The sequence below is a fragment of the Erinaceus europaeus genome, unplaced genomic scaffold (assembly GCF_950295315.1).
Source record: "Erinaceus europaeus unplaced genomic scaffold, mEriEur2.1 scaffold_784, whole genome shotgun sequence".
NCBI classification, from domain to species: Eukaryota; Metazoa; Chordata; class Mammalia; order Eulipotyphla; family Erinaceidae; genus Erinaceus; species Erinaceus europaeus.
Window position 1 is genome coordinate 42,432 of NW_026647394.1, and position 18,334 is coordinate 60,765.

Consider the following 18,334-nt stretch of genomic DNA (forward strand, 5'->3'; position numbering starts at 1 on the left):
GGGGGGATTCTTGTGCTGTGGTGTCTCTCCCTCTCTTTCCACTTTGACATAAAAAGGAATGGGAAGAAAGTTGAGGCAGCTGGGCAGTGGTGCACCCCATTAAGCATGCATATCACCAAGTACAAGGACATGGGTTTGAGCCCCCAACACTCCCCACCTGCAGGGGGCACGCTTCACAAGTGGTGAAGCAAGTTTGCAGGTGTCTGTCTCTTATTTATTTTGTTTTTAATGATTTAATATTGATTTACAAAATTACGAGACAACAGGGGTATAATTCAATGCTGTTCCCACCAACTCCCGCCAGAGTTCTGAATCTCCAATCCTTCCATTGTAAGCTACAGCAATTTTCCTAAGGCTGCACATGTGGGTTAAATGTTATTTCTACAACTCTTTTGTCTACATTTGTATATAATTGCCCCTCCTTTTTTTGCCTCCAGGGTTTTATCACTGGGGTTCGGTGCCTGTACTACGAACCCACTGTTCCTGGAGGCCATTTTTTCACCATTTTGTTGCCCTTGTTATTGTTGTTGTTATTACTGCTATTGTTGTTATTTCTGTTTTTGTTGGATAGGACAGAGAGAAATCGAAGGAGGGGAGGACAGAGAGGGGGAGAGAAAGAAAGACACCTGCAGACCTGCTTCACTGCTTGTAAAGTGACCTCTCTGCAGGTGGGGAGTCAAGGGCTCAAACTGGGATCCTTAACACCTGTCCTTGCGCTTTGTGCCATATGTGTTTAATCTGCTACACTGCCACCCGGCCCCCCTAATTGCCCATTTTTTAGAGTCCCATCTTTTCTTCCTTTACCAGTCACACATAAACCTATTTTTACACCCAAACATCCCTCTCTGTTTTCTCTGTCTGGGTCCTCATAGAGTTGGAGTTCAGAACCTTCTGGTCATCTTTCCCCTATTACTTCTCCCCACTTGGAGTATGATGAAAACTCTTTTATGGGGTGCAGAAGGTGACAGGTTTGGCTTCTGTAATTGCTTCTGCAGTTGATATAGGCATTGGTAGGTCGATCCATATCCCAAGTTTGTTTCTATCTTTTCCTAGTGGGCAGTAGAGCTCTGGAGAGGTGAGGTTCCAGGACACATTGGTGAGGTCATCTGCCAGAGAAGTCAGGAAGGAATCATGATAGCATCTGCAACTTGGTGGCTAAAAGGTGGCAAGATATAAAGCAGGACAAAATAGTTAATGAACAGGAACCAAAAGTAGGAATAGACAGATGCGAACAGGCATCTTAGGTGAAAGGAAGCTAAGAAGTCCATTTTAGGCATGTTTCTAGGGTCCACAACTATGGTAGTTTTTGCTTGAGTTTGATAGCTAGGATGAAGTTGGATGTTTAAAAAATTGTCTGAGAAGATGGTGTCAAAGTAGAGAAAAGGGCTAGAAAGTTAGATTAGGGCAAAGAGTAGCTCCCATTCTTGAAAAATACCTATGAATAAAATTAACTGTTTATTCCTATTCACCCAACTTAGAGAATATATAATGTGTAAGCTCTCTGACCCTATTGATCTGAGCTTGTAGTTCATGGTCACAGCTGGGGACATTGCAGGATGCCCTCATTTCAGGACCAGTCTTCTCCAAGTGGCAGAGCAGGATACTCCAGCCTCCCTTAGGAGAATGGGGCAGTCCCTACCATTACTGCTTTATGGTGACTGCAAGGTCCTGGGAAGGCCCACAAGAGGTCTTCTGATGACATTCCTGATAGAAGTGATCAGTGATGGTGGAGATAGGGATCCATTGGAGATAGACCCATCATACTTGTGTGAGAATCCAAGGATTCCCTGTGTGTGTCTATCTTTCTCTATCTATCTATCTATCTATCTATCTATCTATCTATCTATCATCTCCCTCCTTTCTCAACAATTTCGCTCTGTCCTATCAAATAAAATAGAAGGAACAAAAAAATAAATAAATAAAGGAAAAATGGTCTCTAGGAGTAGTGGGTTCATAGTGCCAGCACTGAACCCTAGTGATAATTCTAGTGGTGAGAGAGAAAGAGAAAAGTTGACCCAGGAGCAGTGAATTGTGCATATGTGAATCCCAGGACTTCAAAACAGATAAAAATACCTTGATAAAAGGATTGTCACTTAAACTAGCAGCTTGGATATTAGTCAACTGAAACAAATGTCAGCCTCCTATTTGTATTATAGCTCTTCCTAGGTGTTGTAGTCAGGTACAAACACTCTTCAGACAAGGGTTTCCCCCAAGCCCAGCAGAAAAGAGAATAATATAGAACTTGCTTTTCTCCTTGGTCCCTGGAAAAGGTCCATACAGGATATATAACATTCCACGTTCCTTTGGGAGAGAGAGAGATAAATTGAGGGAAGGAGGCAGCTAGAAAAAGAGAGAGACACTTGCAGTACAACTTCACTACTTGTGAAGCATTCCTCTTGCAAGTGGGGGGACCAGAGGCTTGAACCCAGGTCCTTAATGTATGTACTTTTCTGTGTGTGCCACCACCAAACCCTAGGAGAGATGAAATTAAAGGATAGTTACAGCTGACACAGCACTTAGTCCCCTAGAATGGTTCCTCTGTACTTCTAGGCATGTTCCTAGTCACAGAAACATGCTTCTGGCAATTGGCTTTGCTTTCTCCCAACTGACTGAGAGGTCCTCCTCCTTAGACGAAGCTGAGGTTGCTAGCCAGGCATGGTGGGGATGAACCTCTCTCTCAGGCCAGGCCCATTCTTGACTACAGGCTGTGCCCAGGGTCTTTCTAGATTGTCACAGACTTGCTGGGGACTTCATCTGGTCCTTTTGCCTGCTCCTCACACTTCCTGCTGGTAGACCAGACATCCAGCCACAGCCTCAGGCTTGAACTGCCAGAGTCAGAGTCAGCTAGGTCACTGGGCTCTACATTTTGCTTGAGCTGTTTTCTTTTCCACTTCATTGTTTCCCTAGGATGTCTGCCTGCCCAAAATAGTTTGGGGGGCTGGAGGGCATTCCAGGTAAACTCAGCATCTGACCAAAATCCCCACTCAGGGGAAGTCCAAGGCCTTCTTCCGGTCTGCCGCTGCTTCCCGCCCTTCCTTTGATCCCATAGACTGGGAAGGGGTGGGAGTCTGGGACAGGCACTCATGGTGAAACCTGGAGTGGGAGGAAGAGGGAGGAGGATGGGAGGGGCTTGGCCAGCTATCCTGGGAAGCCAGCCAGCTGAGCGCCACCACTTTGCCCTGGTCTTAAGGACAACTATGCCCTTGGCCTGGGATGTGTGTGTATGGTACCCGCATGGAAGACTCAAGCAGTGTATTTTTATTTTTGCCCTTCTCCCCAAAGATGCATTTATTTATATGGGTCTGGGGGAAAGAAGCCAGAACACCACTTGGCTCTGACTTGTGGTGATCCAGGGGATTGACCTGCACTTCTGGAGACTCGGGCACACCAGTCTTGTGTTCTAAGGCTGAGATATTGCTCAAGGGCAGTGTCTGGAATCCTACTTTGTTCAGATCAGAGAAAGAAAAAAAAAAGTTATGGACCCCACTCCTCTGAGTTCTGGAGGCAGCCTAGTGCGACTAGAGAAGAGCTCTGGTTTGGAATGAAGACAGAGTAGGGCCGGATCGGGGTGCCAAGACCTCCCAGGCAGCTGCAGCAACTCAGCCATCCTCTGAGCCTCTGACTCCTTACCAGTGACAGGAGAACAAGACTGCTAGCACAAACAGTCAAGACTGAGGCCTAGGGGCTCAGGCAGTGGCCCACTTGGTTGAATGTACACATTATAGTGTGCAAAGACAAGGGTTCAAACCCCTAGTCCCCACCTGCAGGGGAGAAGCTTCATGAGTAGTGAAGCAGGAATGCAGGTGTCTCTCTCTTTCTCCCTATCTGCCCTCCCCTCTTGACTTCTCACAGTCTTAATCCAGATAAATAAAAATATATATCAGCTAAAGCCTGTACAAGTCCTACAAGGCCCAGCCCTGTGCCAGCTAGTCAACTTCCTAAAGTGAGTGCAAAAGGGAAAGCTTTCTGTTTCCTCTTTGAATTTTCCTTTTTATTTTATTTTATGATTTATTTATTTCATAGTAAGACCATTTCAGACAGGCTCTCTTGGCCAATTTCTAGTCCAGAGCAAAGTATCATTAACTGTAACTCCTATCCTGCACCCTAGGTCCCCGAGAACTTACATTTGACTCAACCTATTTCCAGCATTTCCCCATGTCTCTCCCCCTCCCAGTCTTCATGGTCTTCTTTAAGATTTTTTCATTATGAAAAAGGGAAAGAAGGGTCCAAGTGGTGGCTCATCTAGCGGAGTGAACATGTTTCAGTGCACAAGGACCAGGGTTCAAGCTCCTGGTACCCGCCTGCAGGGGAAGAAGCTTCACAAGCTGTGAAACAGTGCAGCAGATGTCTCTCTGTCTCTTTCTCTGTCCCCCCTCAATTATCTCTATCCAATAAGTAACTAACTAAATAAAATATTAAAAATAGTAAAATTAAAACACACACAGAGAGAAGAGAGAAATAGACCAAAGCACTGCTCAACTCAGGAATAAGCTGGTACCAGAGACTGAACTTGTAGCCTCTAGAATGTAAGTCCTATACTTTAACAAGAAGTGTTATCTCCCTGGCCTTTCATCATCTGTTGCTGTCTTATGAAATAACTGTAAGATCCAGTTTAGAAGGGAAAGCAAGCCTGTAGAAGTTCACCAGACAGGTAGGGCAGCTGTCTGCAAACTCACTTGTTTATGCATGTATCCAGACAGTTCCCCAAAAACTATCTACTCCCTGTCTCCAGCACATTCTAAAACGGAACTCTAAATTTTGCTTATCTAAGTTAAAGTAGCAGCAAAGAGTGTAACTTCTGGCATACTGTAAATATTGGTGTTTAAAGCTGTCATACCACACTTTAAAGCTTACCCATAAAATCAAACGTCTATGATTTGATTCCCAGTGTGATCCTTTTAAATAAGAATAAAGAACTCATTTCATATGCAGAAACTCGGCCTCCTTTTATCTCCTGGAAAGTGTTACCATTCATGTCTCCCCCACGGATTTTTGTCTTGTATTATATTTTTATGCTTCAAAGAATTTAATTGATCACATTACAAGAATAGGAAATGGCTTCTCTCAGCAGTCAGTAATTCTTCCCTTTGCTCTCCCAGGACTCTGCCTTGAGAGCATGAGTTCTTGGAGGAGAGAAGACAAGGTCATTTCATGGGCACCCCACTGCTGCCACACCAGGCCTGTGGCTGGGGGCCCTTGGCTTGCACAGTGAGAATCCCCACTGCATGGATTCAGTCAGCTAGTTCAGTGCAAGGAAGACGCCTCTGTGAATGGAGAATCTGCAAAGTAACCCTCCAGTCCAGTTACTATTCTGCCTGGTTACCCTCTGGAACAGCCTGAGGCTCCCAGTCAGAGGACAGTGAGCTGGGATTTGCCCCCCACGTCCTCCTGTTGCCAGGTACTGGCCTCAAGGAAGTCAAGGCAAGATCCCCCATCCTCTCCCAAAGAGAATGGTGCTTAGAATCAATCACTTGAGGATGTGTGTGTGTGTGTGTTTGGGGGGGTAAGCTGGCACTTTGATGATGGGTAGGATGTGTGAACTCATATTTTGCAGAGGTGTGAAATTATTTCACTAAAACATCAACTGTCTTGTAAATGGTTCCTTATTTAAAAATAAAGGGGGATGAAATAAGGCTAAAAGATAGTTTTCAGGGGCCAGGTGGAACACATAAAGATCTGGGTTCAAGGCCTAGGTGCCCACCTGCAAAGGGGAAGCTTCATGAGCAGTGGAGCAGTGCTATAGAAGCCTTCCCTCTCTCTCTCTCTCTCTCTCTCTCTCATTCTCTCTCTCTCTCTCTCTCCATTTCAGTATGAGAGAGAGAAAAGAAAGAGAAAAGAAAAAAAGAGGAACATTGTTCTAGGAATGGAGGAGCCAGCAGGTATTAAACCACAGAGATAACTCTGGCTGCAGAAAAAAAAAATATATATATATATATATACATATATATATTGCTACAAATTACATTTACAAAGAATACAAAACTTTCACTGAATAACATGGCTTCTCAGTGGACACACTTTTCATTACTGAAGATAAAATTTGATGGATAAGAGAGCACAAGTGTTCCCCCAGCATGGTGGAGGCTGGGCTCAAACCACTTGCTTTGCACCTGACAAAGCAGGCACTCTCTGAGCTTCTGACCAATTGAGACCTGGGGGCCAGCTGGGAGCACACTGAATCACCATGCTCAGGGACCCAATCCAAGCCCCCAGTCCCCACTTGCAGGGGGAGCTTCATGAGAGGTGAAGCAGTGCTATAGGTCGGTCTCTCTCTCTCTCTCTCTCTCTCTCTCTCTCTCTCAGTCTGTCTCACTCTCTTTCCCTTCCCTCTCAATTACTTTGTCTCTATTCAAATAAATAAGTAGAATAAAATAAGATGAATCATATATTTCTATTTTCATGTTTAATGTGATATAGTTCCACTTCCTAACCTCTAGGAAGTGCCCATAGGATGTTGCTGGTCTCCACAGAGGCCTGGGCACTGCCCCTTCCTCACCTGCACCCACACTCAGATGGGAAATGAGTGACTACTTGAAGATACCCAGGTGTTTATTTTTCATTCACTATTTTATTTTGAGAGGGTGAGGCAAAGACAAAGACAGAAACCAGAACACCATTTGGTCATGTGTGGTGCTGGAAATTGGCAAGCAAGAATGTCTACTGACTCACGTGTATAAGACACTTAAAAAACTATTCTGCCATATATATCACGTGCCTTTTAAAGTTTGTGAAAATGGAACAAATGAGACTTTCTCTATTTAGCTTCTAAACTGCATGTTTTAGTCTAATTTCATGGACTGTGTTTTCTTTAGTGTGTGTGTGTGTGTGTGTGTGTGTGTGTGTGTGTGTGTGTGTGTGATTGGGGGTGGGGAGGGAGGGAGATGCTAGAGCACTATTTCACCATCTATGGTCTCCTTTGTCTTTGTCTTTCTTCTACTGATTCAGTATAGGTGTTTGAGCCCACGGCTTCAGGTGTGCAAGGCATATGCTGTACTGCTGAGCCACCTTCAAGCCCCAGGGGCTCGTGCTTTACTGGAGGAGAAACTCTCAGGGATATGGACTAGTGAGATAACTCACCAGGGAGGGAGCCTGCTGTGCTTTGCCATGTGCCTGACAGGTTCTATCCTGGGTCCCATCACACTGGGGCAAGCTTTGGTGCTGTGGTATACCTCTCTCTCTCTGAACAAATCAGCTGGTGAGACCCCAGTGAAAGCATGTAGAAGAATCTCAGGGAAGCAGATCTGAAGGAAAGGAGGAGTGAGAGAGGGCAGGAAAAAGAGGAATTTGGGGTGTGTGTTGGAGGTGGCCACAGCTCACAGGAACCATGCAAGAAGTCACAAGGAACTTAGGCACCTCATGAATAATTGATCTTCTGTTACTCCTCATGTCCCATTTCTGTCGGCAAAATGTGGTCCATGTCATGTGGTGTCAAGGCCACTGCACTTTCTGTTGTTTATTGAGCCCTTCTGGCCACAGGAGGGAAATCAGGGTCCTCCCCACCATGGAACTGCTGAACTGCCCACCAACACAGATGGTGTCACACAGTGTTGATGACCAACTATCACCTCTGGGCTCAGACAAGGGCACTGGCAGCTGTAGGGTGGCAGGGTGGGGGTACCTCAACTTCGGGGCTGGCCCAAAGGTGTACTGTGGCAAAAACCAAGCCAGGGGCAGCTGACCCAAGCAGAAACAGACAGGGAGGTACCTCACTGATTCCCACACCCACTCCTGGGAGAACCCCACTTCCGCCTACTGCTGCTGTTCTTCCCTTGGAAGTTTCTGGAACAACTCCAGTTCTGCCCCATCTCTGCACCCACCCCTCCATTTCCTCTCCCCCACAACACAGCCAGTCTACAAATGTGTCCCTACCAGAAACCCAGGTACCTGTGCCTTCAGTATGCCCCCCACACCCAGAATCCTGTCATTCTCCCTCCAATGCCATCTCTAACCATCCATAATTCTTGCCTTGCCCCAGGCTGACCACCCCAGCTTCTCTGGCAGCCACCCTGGGACAGTGCCCATGACACTTGAGCTTCCTATCTTCTCACTAATCCTCCCTTTACCAGCAGCCAGAGTCACCTTTTCCAAATAAAAATCAATCTGGTTTCCCTACTGATGAAATTTTCTACTGAGCTTAGACTAAAACTCAAGTTCCTTTACTGTCTTTTAAAAATATTTTGTTTATTTATTTATTTTGGATAGAGATAAGGAGAGGTTGAGAGGGAAAGGGAGATAGAGAGGCAGGAGATGGGGACACACACACAGAGAGAGAGAGAGAGAGAGAGAGAGAGAGAGCAGTCACTGTTTCGTTGCTTATGAAACTTCTCCTCTACAGATGGGGACTGAGGGCTTGAACCTGGATCCTTGCATACTGTATTGTGTGCACTCATCTGGATATGCCATTGATGCCTAATTATTTTTTAAAGTTGTTCTTTTTGGGAAAAGTGCTTTTTTATAAAAGGGGCAACTGCAGAATACAGAGGTCTCTGCCACAGAGACTTGTTTCTCCTTAAAATGGGGGGGAAGGGTGGGTCCCCAGGACTCAGAGCAGTGGATGGATGGGTGAGAGGAGGGTTACCAGGTTCATTTCAGGGAAGGGAGCAATAAAACGTCAAGCTGAAAGTCCCCGGAGAAGAATTCTAGCACTCAACTCTGGCTTGTTCTGGGAACCACTGAGCATGAAGCAGAACCAGGTATCTGAGTTCATCCACAACCTGTTTCCTGCCTTGTCACCTCACCCAAAACTTCCCACCCCCACCCCAAGCCCCCCAACACACGCCTGCTGGCAACACTGTGGGGTTAAGGCAACAATTGGCAGAACACTGTCTACCTCTCTTGTAAATAAAGTTTTATTGGTACTGCTTGTATTTTAGAAATGAAGTTTCACTGGAACACAGACAATGAAAAGATCTCTGGGCCAGGAGGCTAAGTGTGTTTACTCTCTGTGCCTTTATAGAAAAGGCATTCTGAACCCTGCTTAGGACCTTGGGTCTTGCCTTGTGCTCTTGCTGGGATCTTAGCCAGCTGGTTCCTTGCCTTTCAGTTCACACAGATCTCTCTTCCTAGGTAATCTTGTGCTTATAGAAGCTTCTCCCATGAGCCCATCTTATTTCTCCTTCACACCACTGGGCTTCTTACCTTTCTAGCACTTTCTCCTTGAATTGAGTTGACACGGCCTTAAAGGGAGGAGGTGGTGACCTGATTGGTAGATTGGGTCAGACTCAGGAACTGTTCAGCAAAGAGTAGTTAATAGGCTGAAAGTAAATTTGGAAAATAAGAAGAGAGCTACCAGAGGCTCTCCCTTCCCGCCTGCTTTCTGTCCAGCCTTGGTCCTTGAGAAAGCAATGGGAAAGTGGAGAAGGAAATTCCCAAGGTTCTTCCTGACCCGGGAGGGGACGAGCTGGTGGCCTCAGGGCCCCACCCTACCTGCTTCCCATCCCCCACCTGCACCTGCCTATGTGAATGTTCCCTGAGACACAAGAGGGGGAGGCAGATAGGCGTTACCACCCCACCCTCCCAGATTCTGTTTGCAAAGGGTGATGAGGGGCAGGCTTCCTTCCTGCCAAGCTGGCATGGCTGTATGTGGCTTCTGTGGCCCCAGCTCAGCTGCAGGATCATGTCACAGAGGCTCTGCTCATCCTGGACCCCTGGTACCTTTCAACACCTTCTTCTGCAACTGCTCAACTCCTCACCACCACCCCTGGCTGCACCCCGATCTGGGCCACCTGGCTGTTCTCACCACTCACTCAGAGGAGCTCTGCCACCACTTCACTGTGGGTTTGCTTTGCTTTGTTTTGCTTTTCTTTGTTTTGTTTGATGCCAGGGTTATCAATAGGACTGGATGACTGTGTGACTCCACCACTCCCAGCAGCCATTTTTCCAAAGGAGAGAGAGAGAGGTTGAGAGAGAGAGAGAGAGAGAGAGAGAGAGAGAGGGAGGGAGAGGCTAAGGGCCAGACAGTGGCACCCTTAGTAGAGTGCACATGTTACAATGCTCAAGGACCAGGTTCAAGTCTCTGGTTTCCAGTGAAACAGTGCTACAGGTATCTATCTGTATATCTATCTATCTATCTATCTATCTATCTATCTATCTATCTATCTCTGTCTCCCCCTTCCCTTTTGACTTCTTTCTGTCTCTATCCAATAAACAAATAAAATATAAGTAACAATAATAAATACATATTTAAAGAGAGAGACCTGCAGCATTGCCCCATTGTTTGTGAAACATCCCCCTTTCATGTGGGAATTGAAGGGCTTGAACCCAGGTCCTTGTACACGTTAACATGTGTCCTTGACCAGATAAGGCAACACTTAGTCCTGGGTTTTAATTTTTTAAGTATTTAATTTATTTTAATAGGAGAGGCAGAGAGAGAGGACCAGAGCACTGCTCAACTATGGCTGATGAGTGATACTGGGGATTGAACCTGGGATTTCAGAACCTCAGCATGAAAGTCTTTTACAGAACCACTGTGATATCTCCCCCACCCAGATTTTCATTGTTTTTGCACTGCCGGAGAGTGAACTCAGGACCATATGTATGGACAATACTGCTTCTTCTTCTTCTAGCGTTTGCCCTTCTTCCGTAGCCAGTCAAGACAATACTGCTAAGCAGCCTTCTTGGCTCAATTTTCTTATTTTTTTTTTCTTTCTTTCTGCTTTTTGAGACACAGAGAAAGGGCAAGACAGAGAGGAGGGACACCACAGCACAACTCCATCATCCTTGGAACTCCCCCAGTGCTGTCTTTGGTGGCTGGGATTGAACCCAGAGCCTCAGTCAACCAGGTGAGCTAGTTACCAGCCGTCCCTGTGTTAGTTTTCTTTTTCTTTTTCCTTTTTTTATCAACTCTACAGTCTCCACGCTTTTCTACGCATGCCAGAGAACATCAGGAGAGGTCAGTGTGCACCTGCGCCTCCATGCAGACAATCCCCACTAGGCTACTCCAGGGAGAAGCGCCCGGACCAAAGAGCAGCTGGAGTGAACCTGGGCTGCCCACGGCCTCTTCTTCCTCTGCCGCCAGGGGGCCAGGCCACCCTCCAAGGGTCCTCTGTGACTTCCTGGCTGGCCAGGCTAGTGGAACTGGGAATCCAAGTAAAAAAGCAACAGTCCAGACAGCTGGTGGGGAAGTAGATGTGGTGTTCTTCTTTGGGGACAGGCCAGGGACAGGCAGAAAGAACCATGGACTTGTGGCCATATCATCCTGAGACTCAGAACCAAGCTTAACTGGCTCCAACATAAGAAGCGGCTCTGTGGGGTGGGCAGCTCCCTCTGCCCTACCAGTGATAACACCACCACCACCACCACCAGCCCCCCATTAGAAAGGGAGCGAGCTGGCTAAAAGCAGGCCCACCAGAGCTCATCTTGCTATCTCTCCCTGCCCTGGGCTAGATCCTTCAGCCAGGACCCTGCTTCTCTGTCTATCTGGGCCACATCTAGAGTGGCTGGCCAGAGTCACATGACTCTGGAAAGCTGTGACAGAGAAGGAAAGAGGTAGGGATAGAGATAGTCCAGCATTAGGACTCAGCCATGAGGCCAAGGTCACGGTTTGGTTTAGGTATGGGTTAGTTCCTGCTGCTAGCAGTCCCTGACCTGGTAATCGTGTGGGAACCAAGGGCCAGAGACTTGTGCCAATCCTGCAGTCCTTCCTAGAGGAAGGCTCCAATGCCTGCAGGTCATAAAGTGGCAGCTGAAAGACTCTTCTATTCATTTCAATATGGGGCATATATGTTAAGACCTTGAGGACTCAGAACCTCAGGTCCTGCTGAATGACATCACCTGGTACCCAGAACACAGGACTTCTGATGGAGGTCGGGGTTCAAGTCTCCCACCTGAGAGGTCCCTGGCTTGACTCTGTATGCTTTGTGGCTTTTATATCAATTTCTATATCAATTCATTATATAAATAATGAATTTATTATAAGGGGCCAGGTGGTGGTGCACCTGGTTGGGCACACGTTGCAATACGCAAGGACCTGGATCCGAGCCCCTGGCCCCCATCTGCAAGGGGAAAGCTTTGTGAGTGGTGAAGCAGGGGTGCAGGTGTCTCTCTGTCTCTCTTCTTCTCTATTACCCCTACCCTCTCAATTTCTGGCTGTCTCTATTCAATAAATAAATAAAGATAATTAAAAAAATTTATTATGAGATCAAGAGACCTGAACACTGCCCAACTCAGATGTGTTATGGTCATGTCCAGGATTGAACCTGTCACCTCTGGGGCCTTGGGCATGTAGATGCTTTGTTTTCTGAGCCTCCTATTAACCTCCACCCATATGATGGGTGTAAGAAAGCACACACAGCCTTTTGAAGCTGGTGGTACAGTTGCATGTGGTCCTGAGAACTAGCCAGACCATCCCACCCATCCTTGGCCACTCCCCAACCCCCACTCAGTTAGGTTAAGCTAGTCCTGATTCCCTAGGCCTCCAGGGTTGGGGGTACTGAACAACAAAGGTAGAGAACCTCCACCCCTCACCTTTGGGACCTACAAGTCTTTCCTGGACAGCTGGACCATGAATAATCAATTGAGTCCACACATTACCAAGCTCAAGGACCCAGGTTCTAACCCCCCTTCCCTCATGCAGGGAGGAAGCTTCACTGTGAAGAAGGTCTCCGCGTGTCTCTCATTCTCTCTTCCTCTTTATTCTCCTCTCCCCTCTCAATTTCTCTCTGTCCTATCCAATAAAATATAAGTATTGGGGGGGGGGGGTAGTGGTGGATTTGTAGCACTGAGCCCCAGCAATAAGCCTGGTGGCTAAATAAATAAATAAAGTCTCTTCTGGCCCTCAATCCAGGGGGTTAGGGATTAAAGTGGCTGTGCTCCCAGGCAGGGAGGCATCCTGCCACCTGCAGCCCTCCTTAATAAGCCTGAGCCTCAGAGCAATACCTTTTTTGGGTGCTTATCAGTGCTTCCTGATAAAGTAATTAATGGGTTTCTCTCTCCACTGAGCAGCCTTTGCCCCAGAGGGCCCTGCTCGGAAGGAAGGTGCTAATTAGTTCCTGTTTGATTATCTGGTTGAAGCTATGCTCCAGGGTCACCCGAGAAAGAGAATCGAGAATCAGCACCTCCCCTGGGCCCTGACTGACACTCCAGCTGATGTCTCTTCCTGGGTGTCTGTTCTGCCCACAGAGTTCAGTTCTTCTGCAGCCTCTCTGCAGGTGGCACCCTGGCACCCAGGGCCTGGCCTCAGTCTGGGAGCCATCACCAGAAAGCTCTCAGCACTCAGGGAGGTCCCTGGAAAGACTTCAAAGCTAGTCTTCCTCCTTGAAAGGAGCCTGGGCGGTGGTTTTGTGGAAAGAGCCCTGAGCTGGGGCCAGAGAATGCTCTAGATGGATTCTGCCACCAGCTGAGCTGTGCCACCTTGAATAAATTATGCCTCTTCCTCAACCTTCCAGGTTTCTTTTGTGATAGAAAAGGAATTCTGAGCAGAGATGGTGCCCGGTGTTTCCTGGGATGAACTAGACAGACTCTAATGAGAGTGATACAGGCCTGGTCACTCCATAGGTATGGGAAGGCAGAGGGATGGTGCTCATGGTGGATGCAGCTGTTGTGTTTCCTCAAAGTGGCTCCCCTGCTGTTGGGCGAGGGTCTTCTGATTTGTTTCAAGTGCAACTGGGGAATAAAGTCAGGGTCTCACATGTGCAGGAAAGCGCTTCGTGGTCTCCCTGGATCAATTTCACACACACACACACACACACACACACACACACACACACACACACAGAATGACAGCCCAAATAGACCAGTTATTGGCACCAATTACCTTCATCACATCTCCAGATCTTCAGGGACCTGCTACAAACTCTAAGCCACCTTCCAGGGACTAGCTGCCTGCAGCCACTTCTCGTAGCCTATGAATCACTTCTACACCCTGAGTGTCCAAGGCCAATCTCTGCCTGTAAGAGATAAAACCAAGCACGTGAGAACTTGGAAACAAATGTTCTCAAACTCCCTCCCATGCCCAGACCCACCCATCACACTTGTGATGCAGAGCGACTCCAGCCTGGGCCACATTCTATCTGCTAAGTAAGTTGGGGCCTTCCCAGGAATAATGGTCCCAGGAGGGGAGGCCAAGACACTCGCTGTATTAATAGCCCAGCACCCAGCACCCTGCTCCCATTGGTGGCTCCACTGGGCTTTCTCAGTGGTTCTCATGGGCTATTTTCTGCCCTCTGCCCTTCTGGGGTGTGTCATCTGGGGGACCTGGACAATGACTCTGACCAGTAGGCCAGAGTCCAGCCCTGCAAGGACAGAGAAAGGCCTGGGGAAGGGCATGGGGGGGGCAGAGAGCCTGCACTGAGTGCTTTGTGACACCCCTTTCCCTCCCCTATTCTTGCTGTAGAAACCAGTAACAAGTTGGGGGGGGGGCAAGGCCTCCTAGCACTGCAGTGCCCAAGGCTCACTCCTGGGGAGGGAGGACACAGCCCTCTGTGCTGAGGATGCAAGGGGGCTCTCTGTGAACTGCTGCTAAGACCATAGGTGCAGGCATCACCCCCCCCCCCCACACACACACACACACACACACAGTTTTTCTTCTTGCCAGGAGCCAGGGTTTGAAACCCAGAGGGGAGACTCTGCACTGGTCCACTGAGCACCACAGCCTAGCAGCCTTGTGGCCGGATGGCTTTCTTTGCTTGAGGAGGATGGCAGGGTGGCCACCATTGTACCTGCCTGTCATTACCATAGGGGACAGCACAGAGGTCAATTTGCTTATCTAGTGTTTCCTGCTTGAGTACACAGGCCAGTAACTGACTGTCGGACCTCCAGGGTATGGGGCTTCAGAATTGGGGCAGGGCAGGGCAGCTGGAACAAAAGTCATCCAGAGGGAGATTGACTCCTTCTGAGTCTGGGCTGAAGCTCCAGGGGACAGTGAATGAGATCTTTGAGAAATAAAGTATCCGGACTGGGAGTGTGGCTGGGGATTAAGGTCCAGGTAGGTCCCACTGAGAAAGGAAGGAAAGAAAGAAGGGAGGGAGAGAGGGAGGGAGGGGGAGAGGAAGGAAGGAAGGAAGGAAGGAAGGAAGGAAGGAAGGAAGGAAGGAAGGAAGGAAGGAGTTGGTACTCAGCTTCACTGTGTATCTGGAATCTTCCTTGCAAGAAAAGGTGGGTTTGGAGGTTGGGTGGTGGTACGCCTGGTTGAGTGTACACATTACAATGTGCAAGGGCCCAGGTTTGAGCCCCAGTCCTCACCTGCAAAGGAAAAACTTCACCAAGTGGTGAATCAGTGCTTCAAGTGTCTCTCTGTCCTCCTCCTCCTCCTCCTCCTCCTTCCGTCTTCTTCTTCTCCTTCTTCTTCTTCTCCTTCTCCTTCTTCTTCTTCTTCTTCTTCTTCTTCTTCTTCTTCTTCTTCTTCTTCTTCCTCCTCCTCCTCCTCCTCCTTCTTCTTACTTCTTCTCCTTCTCCTTCTCCTCCTCCTCCTCTTTCTTCTTCTTCTTCCTCTTCTTCTTCTTCTTCTTCTTCTTCTTCTTCTTCTTCTTCTTCTTCTTCTTCTTCTTCTCCTTCTCCTTCTCCTCCTCCTCCTCCTCTTTCTTCTTCTTCTTCCTCTTCTTCTTCTTCTTCTTCTTCTTCTTCTTCTTCTTCTTCTTCTTCTTCTTCTTCTTCTCCTCCTCCTCCTCCTCCTCCTCCTCCTCCTCCTCCTCCTCCTCCTCCTTCTTCTTCTTCTTCTTCTTCTTCTTCTTCTTTCTCTTTTCCCCAGAGGGGTGAACCAATGGCTTCTGGTGAGAACAGGGTTTGAACCTGAACCTCTGTCTTCCTCCAAGCCCATGTGCACAGCCACTACACCGGGTCAGCAATCTGCTCTGTCTGTCTCCTTCTCTATCACTCCTTCCCTCTTGATTTCTGATGGTCTCTATTCAATAAATAAATAAAGATAATAAAAGTATACATATAAAAGGGTGGAGTTGGAGGGACCTCTCTCTACCAGGTGCAGGAGAGGAAGCCAGACAGATCATGGCATGAGTTCTCAGAAACTGAGTGGTCCAGGGCCTAGAGGTGCTGAGGAGATGGGCTGGTGGCTATTGAGGAGTTCAGATAAATCCTCCCTAAAAGGTGCCCCTTGGGCATGTGGATTAATATAAGATGAAAGAAATTAATATCCATCAAGCTCAAGAAAAAACTTTCATTTCATCCATAACTGCCCCCAAATAATTTGTTTTTTAAAAATATTTGTTTTTTAAAAATAAAGATATTACAGTGGTAACAGACCAGACTTGCATGCTGGCAGTCTCACAGGTCCCAGGTTCAATCCCTGGAGCCACCATAGTCAGAAATGAGCAGTGCTCTGGTCTCTTGCTTGTGAAAAACATTTATTATTTATTGAGAGAATGTATGTATGACTGAACCAGAGTATATGTGGAACCAGGGATCCGATCTGAGACCTTTTAGTGTCAGGCAATGGCATACCTTAAGTGCCACTTAAGGTATACTACTATGTGCAAGGACCTGCGTTCAAGCCCCTGCTCCTACCTGTAAGGGCTATGCTTCACAAGCAGTGAGGCAGGTCTCTAGGTGTCTCTCTTCTCCCCCTCTCTGTCTCCATCTCCCCTCTCAATTTCCCTTTGTCTTATCCTATAAAACAAACAAACAAGAAAAGAGACAGCCAGGAGTGAAGGCAGAGAGTCCCAGTGATAACCCTGGTGGCAATAAATTCTTTTTAAAACAATTGAGGCCTCCTGTGTGCAAGTCCCTTACTCTACCACTGAATCACCCCTCCAGTCCCCAAAAGAATTCAAATAGAGGGTCTCTGGAAGAAAGAGGGTTCTTGCCAGAGATAATTACAGAGAACATCAAGGAGACATGCCACACTGGGGCGGGGGGTGGGCACTCAGCCAGTCCTGCTTGCCCCAAGTCCTCTCTGTGTCCTTTGTCCCTGCAAACACTCGCTCTCCCCACCTTGCTATGAAAAGCCTTCTTCCCCTTTGAAGTCCCAGCCCCTGACTCTCTTCTTCCTAACTCAGAATGACAGAGGGCCCTGCTTCTGTCTGACTTTCTCTTCGTCTTATATCCCTGAGGCCTCTAGACACAAAATGCAATTTGTTTTTCTCCTGCCAATCTGTTTGTTTTTTTTTTTTAAATCACAGGAGGTGTCTCAGCCAAGAAGCTGGTGGGGTAGAGAGGATTTGCAGGCCCTGCAGTGGGAACTGAGATGAGACTGCCTTGCTTTCTCCAGTCTTGGTTCAGACTGCTTCCAAAAGGCCAGGTCCTGGCAGCCTGGCAGCCCCTTTAGCTGTGACCCTGGGTTGGCTCATTGGCAAACAGGCTAAGTATATATTTCTCCAGAAGGTTCTACTCTTAATTCTCAGGAGACCCCTATGGGTAAGCATGCTTTCTTTCTTTCCCATCACATCCCTTTTCTCTCCTACCCATCTGTGCATCCATCCATCCTTCCACCCACCCATCCACCTTCTATCAACCAAGCAGCTACTATCTCCCCCATGCCAGATGCCGTGCTGAACTCGTTCTCTCTCTACATTTATCTGTTTCTCTGTCTCTTTCTCTCTCTTCCTCCTGCTGGATCAAGACATTTTCCAAACGTGGGAGCCGTGGAATGAAGAGTTATCTAAGACAGTTGCTATTTCAGTCCTGAACTCGATGCTAAAAATGTTCGGATGGAAAAAAAAGTTTAAAAATATAGATGTATATTTTTCTAAAACCCCATTAAGCTGTCAAGGGTCCTCCGTGTGTGTTTCCTTTCCCATCGTTGCTAATCGACAAGGTATGTGAGTGTCCCAAACAGAGAAGTCACCAGCTTTCAGCGCCCCCTTCTCCCTCCTCTTTCTGGCATTCTGACCCTGGAGCTATTCCCCAGCCTTGGGAACCAAGGAGCCAGGCTATCTTCCCCAAGGAGACCGCTATGCCTGGGGGCACCACGGGTCCTCCACTGAGCCTGGGGCAATGCCACCAGCTTCTCCGTGGCTCATTCCAACTGGACTCCAGCCTGGGCTGTGCCACTTAGTCCAAGTGCAACATGAGTGCTCCCTTTCTCTGGGTCTCTTCTACTTTCTCTTCTGTGAAATGGGGAGAGAGAACATTTTAGGATGTTCTGCATTGTAGGATCTCTGTGAGGTCAGTGGACTGCACGTGTAAAGTATACAAAACAGCACCTGGGGCCACAGCAGACCTCAGCCCAGGTTGTTCACCACTTGTGTTTCTTTTGCCTCACTGTGTTTCTGCTGCCTCACTGTGTTCTATTCCTTCCTCCCAATGTAGAGAGCCTCAGAATGCAAGGAACTTAAAATAGACAAAAAAAAAAAAAAAAACTAGAAACAAAAACTTTTCTGGTCTAAGGAGACTATAAAACAGAGAAAGTCCTCTTGGGGGCCAGGTGATGGTGCACCTGGTTGAG

The 18,334-nt window shown here is 47.6% G+C and overlaps 2 long non-coding RNA genes across 2 annotated transcripts; both read right to left on the reverse strand.

Annotated features, from left to right (window-relative positions):
- Positions 1-386: 386 nt before the first annotated feature.
- LOC132536326 (uncharacterized) lies at positions 387-9,711 on the reverse strand. The gene is made up of 3 exons (XR_009547951.1): positions 9,139-9,711; positions 2,074-2,301; positions 387-1,155 (listed from the first exon to the last, which is right to left on the reverse strand). It is a non-coding gene; the product is annotated as an uncharacterized LOC132536326 (long non-coding RNA).
- A 2,414-nt stretch (positions 9,712-12,125) lies between these two features.
- On the reverse strand, positions 12,126-14,018 carry LOC132536325 (uncharacterized). The gene is made up of 3 exons (XR_009547950.1): positions 13,971-14,018; positions 13,754-13,886; positions 12,126-13,602 (listed from the first exon to the last, which is right to left on the reverse strand). It is a non-coding gene; the product is annotated as an uncharacterized LOC132536325 (long non-coding RNA).
- Positions 14,019-18,334: the final 4,316 nt, after the last annotated feature.